The sequence below is a fragment of the Coregonus clupeaformis genome, chromosome 18 (assembly GCF_020615455.1).
Source record: "Coregonus clupeaformis isolate EN_2021a chromosome 18, ASM2061545v1, whole genome shotgun sequence".
Lineage (NCBI taxonomy): Eukaryota > Metazoa > Chordata > Actinopteri > Salmoniformes > Salmonidae > Coregonus > Coregonus clupeaformis.
Window position 1 is genome coordinate 6,243,595 of NC_059209.1, and position 6,000 is coordinate 6,249,594.

Sequence of the window (6,000 nt, forward strand, 5' to 3'; positions counted from 1 at the left end):
CTATGTTTAATCTGTGTCCAGGGAACCAGCCCTCGAAGTTCAGTCACATCCAACCAACCAACCTTCGATACAACCAATACTCTGTAGGCCTATGTACATCATTATTTCTCTATTAATAAAGCATGAATAAAGCAAAAAAAAGAAGCCTTTCTTGTGATGTATTATGTGCGGCCAAACTAACATTTCATGTAACCAAGCAATAATTGACCAAAGACTGGTTTGCTCTGACATCATCAGTACAGCCACTTTCTTCACTCTTCACTTTTTCAAGTAAGCTTTGGCTGTTTGGTGCATAGCCTACCCTACCTGACGTGCAGAGACTACTATGATTGGAAATGGTTGGATAGCTACAGTGCCTTCAGAAAGTATTCACTTTTTCTACTTGTGTTAAAGCCTGTATTTAAACTAGATTAAATTTAGATTTTATTTTGTCAATGGCCTACACACAATACATTATGGGGTATTTTTACAAATTCATTAAAAATTAAAGCTGAAATGTCTTCAGTCAATAAGTATTCAACCCCTTTGTTATTGCCTACATAAGTTCAGGAGTAAAAATGTGCTTGACAAGTCACATAAGTTGCATGGACTTACTCTGTGTGTAATAATAGTGTTAACCATGATTTTTTAATGACTACCTTGTCACTGTACCCCACACATACAATTATCTGTAAGGTCCCTCAGTCGAGCAGTGAATTTCAACCACAAAGACCAGGGAGGTTTCCAATGCCTCACAAAGGGCACCTGTTGGTAGATGGGTAAATATAAAAAAAGCAGACATTGAATATCCCTTTGAGCATGGTGAAGTTATTAATTACACTTTGGATGGTGTATCAATACACCCAGTTACTACAAAGATACAGGCATCCTTCCTAACTCAGTTGCTGGAGAGGAAGGAAACTGCTTAGGAATTTCACCATGAGGCCAATAGTTACAGAGTTTAATGGCTGGGATAGGAGAAAAATGAGGATGGATCAACAACATTGTAGTTACTCCACAACCCTAACCTAATTGGCAGAGTGAAAAGAAGGAAGCCTGTACAGAATAAAAATATTCCAAAACATGTATCCTGTTTGCAACAAGGCACTAAAGTAATACTGCAAATAATTGTGGCAAAGCAATTCACTTTTTGTCTTCCATACAAATTGTTATGTTTGGGGCAAATCCAATACAACACATTACTGAGTACCACCCTCATATTTTCAAGCATAGTGGCGACTGCATCATGTTATGGGTATGCTTGTAATCGTTAAGGACTGGAGAGTTTTTAGGATGAAAAATAAACGGAATGGAGCTAAGCACAGGCAAAATCCTAGAGGAAAACATGGTTCAGATGAATTCACCTTTCAGCAGGACAATAACCTAAAACACAAGGCCAGATATACACTAGAGTTGCTTACCAAGAAGACAGTGAATGTTCCTGAGTGGCCAAGTTACAGTTTTGACTTAAATCTGATTTAAAATCTATGGCAAGACCTGAAAATGGTTGTCTAGCAATGATCAACAATCAATTTGACAGAGCTTGAAGAATTTCTAAAAAGAATAATGGGCAAATGTTGTACAATACAGGTGTGGCAAGCTCTTAGAGAATTTCCCAGAAAGACTCACAGCTGTAATCTGCTGTAAGCTTCTAACATGTATTGACTCAGTGGGTTGAAGACTTATCTAATCAAGCTACATTAGTGTTTCTTTTTCATAAATGTTCTTACACTTTGACATTAGAGAGTATTTTGTGTAGATCATTGACAAGAACTATACAACTAAATCCATTTTAATCCCACTTTGTAACACAACGTGGAAAAATTCAAGTGGTGTGAACACTTTCTCAAGGCACTGTATGTGTGCGCACTGTGCAAGGTGAGTTGCCCATTCTTGGTGAAAGCATATTACTTATTATCAATGGCTCATGAGTTTAGCACATCTGTAAGTGTTTATCATAACACAAAATATACGAATGTATTACTCCATTGTAATAAATTCTGGATGGCCACCATTTTGCGAGCTCTGACCCAACTTTGCTATTTTGTGATTCTTTTGGAGTTTATTTTTACTTTATTTTCATGAAATGTATCCTCTATCATTTCTTATAACCGACAAGAACTTTTGAACATTAGATCGGCAGTTACTTACCCAAATTCCGGCTTCAACTTCGACTTCGACTCATCTGCCCTGGGCTCTTTCTGCAAGAGGAAACGCCGGCGTTACAGAGGCAGGAGATGGAGATGGGGAGTCCTGGCGAGATTAAGGCGAAGGGAAAACCGGCCACCTCTTCCCTCCATTCTATTGGCCAATCACTTCATAATAAGATTGTCATAATACAATGAAAACAGGTCCCTAGTGGACTTGACTAACATTAGCATGAATGCTTGGGTAGTGGAGGGGTCAGAATGGAAGGGAGAGACCGAGATTCAAACTATCGTAGTTACTTTGGAGACTATGCTCACTGTAATCATAATACTCTAATAACGCTCATTCGGATTAGAAATGCAACATGTATTTACGTGTAGCTGTCCTCGAGAGTTGAGTTGATGATGTAGGACTCTGGTTTGCCCACCAGAGATCACAATGTCCTTGGTAGAGTTTCTGGTCGTAGTAGTGGTTAGAATGGATACTTCAGATGTACCAGCAGTTGTCTCGTGTCTTGATTGAAAGTTCTCTAGACGACTATACATGCCAGCTGCAGAATGAAATGATAAGGTCTAGTGCATTGTCTTCTTCTTCACCTCGTGTAGAGGTTGAGAGTTTCAGAGTTTCTCCATTTCAAACGTGTGGATTAACATCTCACGTTTTCTGGTCTTTCTGGTCTGTTAGAAATTCAACCATTTGCAACGTTTAGCTCACGCTTCACGTCTGCTGGTCTGAGATGAATTTTGTCACAAGGCTTTTTATGCACTCGGGGTAAAAGGGGCATTCCATCATGTTTATGCTCATCTGGGCGTGGCCACTGACTGAGAACAAATCAATATGGAAAACAATCATCTCATCTAGAATGCTAAAACTACAACTACAACTAAAACTTATCTTCACAAAAGTAGTATTATACTTAATCATTCGTTTTATACAACCATTAGATGCAAACCCCATAACTGGGAAGTGTACACCCCCAGAGATACAGTTATGTTGTTCCACCGTCTTTAATGACATCACAACATAGTAACAAATTTGACATGATTGTTCTTTAAGTCCCTTCCAACCATTTCCCACATTCTTTTAAGTAGGAATATTGTTTCATTATCCACTTTTGGATGTTGGAGTTTTGGCGGGAAGACTTCCTTTGTCTCACAGGGAAAAAATGTCTTCATGGCTTTCGGACAAGATACCTCCATGGCTATCCAACTCGATGGATTCTCCATCCACCAAGTGGACAGGAGAGTAGAGTCAGGGAAATCGAGAGAGAGAGGGGTTTCCCTTCTTATCTACAACAAATGGTTTGCTGACTCGAGCGCAGTGGTAGTCTCGACCCATTGTTCACCCGTCTTGGAATACTTGATGGTCAAATGCCTTCTACCTCCTGAGGGAGTTTTCAGCTGTTATCGTGACTGTTGTATACATTCCACCTCAGGACAATAAATATAACACGCTGACACTTAACAAACTGTACTAGGCTATAAACAAGCAGGAAAACGTACATCCAGAGACTGCCTTTCTTGTCTCCAGCGATTTTACTTCCGCATCATTAATACACGTGATGCCCAACTTCCATCAAAATGTCTCCTTCACCACTAGGGGCGATAAAGTCCTAGACCACTGTTACTCTTCCCACAAGTAAGGCCCTCCCTCGTCCGCCATTCGGAAAATCAGATCATGACTCCGTACTCCTGCTTCCTGTTTACAAGAAGTACCCGTGACTCGCTCCGTTGATCAGAATCAGAGATTATGTTACAGGACTGCTTTACTAGCGTTGATTGGAATATGTTCCAAGACTCCGCCGATAACATCGACAAGCTAACCACCTCCGTCACCGGCTTCATAAGGAAATGCATCGGTGACGTTGTCCCCACAGTGAAGGTTCACTGCTTCCCCAATCAATTAACACTGAGGTTGGTGCTAAGCTAAAGAACAAGGCTATCACACACAGGGCTATCGCAGACAACCCTGAGGCTATGGCTGACAGGAACAGGAACAAGTACAAGAAGTCCCGCTATGACCTCTGCAGAGTCATCAAACGAGCAAAAGGACAATATAGGAATAAAGTGGAATCATACTACACAGGCTCCGACGGCCGCCGCATGTGGCAGGGGCTACAGTCCATTACGGATTACAAAGGAAGACCCAGCCGTGATCTGCCCAACGATGCCTCTCTTCCAGACGAACTCAATGCATTTAATGCCAGCTTCGACAATAACAACAGGCGTACCATGCGTGAGGGCCACCACCGACCCAGAGGACTGAGTGATCTCGCTCACCGAGGCCGATGTGAGTAAGGTCTTTAATCAGGTCAACACTCACAAGGCCGCGGTGCTGGATGGTATTCCAGGGCGCTTTCTTAGAGCATGTGCATATCAGCTTGAAGGCATATTCACTGTAATTTTCAACTTCTCCTTGTCCCAGTCTGTAATCCCCACATGTCTTAAAGATGACTACCATCATTCCTGTTCCCAAGAACTCTAAGGCTTCATGCCACAATGACTACCGCCCTGTAGCACTCACATCATCCCAGACGCCCTAGACCCACTCCACACTGCCCTCACCCACCTAGATAAGAGGAATACCTATGTGAGAATGCTGTTCATTGACTACAGCTCAGTGTTCAACACCATTGTCCCCTCCAAGCTTAGGACCCTGGGACTGAACACCTCCCTCTGCCTAGTACATCACTGGGGCCGAGCTCCCTGCCATCCAGGACCTCTATATCAGGTGGTGTGAAAGGAAGGGCCGGAAATTCATTAAAGACCAAGCCATAGTTCTCTCTGCTTCCTCACGGCAAGTGGTACCGTTGCATCAAGTCTGACACCAACAGTCTCCTGAACAGCTTCTATCTCCAAGCCATAAGACTGCTAAATAGCTAACAGAATGGCTACACAGACTATCTGAGCTATTTGACCCTTGTATTTTTTCTCTATGCACACTCACAATACCCTACACACTCACTCACACTGACACTCCAATACACACACAATATGCACACGTATTTATGCAGAATCTACACACTTTTGACAGCATCTGCATGTCTGGCCCTTATCTGGGCAATCTGGAGCCCTTGTAGCATGATGGGTAGATCCACAATTTCCACAGTGTCATTTCCACACACTCACATACAATCATCATTTACACTGTTGCTGCTCTGTTTATCATATATCTATTACGTTTGTTATACAGCTCCTGTGAGTTTATTGTGTGTGTCGTTTGACTCACCATATTGTGATCTTGAAGAACCACCCTACTTTTGCTAAACGTTGTTGTTATACTAGCTCAGGAACGTGAGCATGTTAGAGTGATAGCTTAGAAACCCGAGCCATTTATAAAGAACAAAGTCTCATTCTTCCAACACAACATTGGCGCCGAAGATGGCTGATCCTGCACTCGTCATCCCCACCATCTCTCTGCCTCCTCCGGACGCATTTCTGCCTCACCCAGGCGATCCTGTAATTCCCTGGGAGCAATGGAAAGGCTTGTTTGAAAGTACCTTCAAGCCATAGGACTGGATACTGTTGCCGGCGCCAGGAAACGTTCTATCTTCCTACACTGCCTCGGAGAGGAGGGGTGCCGCATTTTCAGCACTTTGGGACCTGCGGCCTCATATGAACAAACAACAGCAGCTGTCAACTGAAATTTGTTTTACTCTCAAAACGTTTTACTGAGACGGCTTCTGTTCAAACAACGCCGTCAGCGAGCTAGTGAATCAGCTAGCCAGTTTGTAGCTGATTTGAAAGCTCAGTCATGTTAATTTGGAGCAATACAAGACAAACTAATAAGAGATCAGCTGGAAAACTTCCAACTCCTGGGTACAATAAATATTGTTACTTGAAGATGCTAATTTAACCCTTGCTAATTCACTCA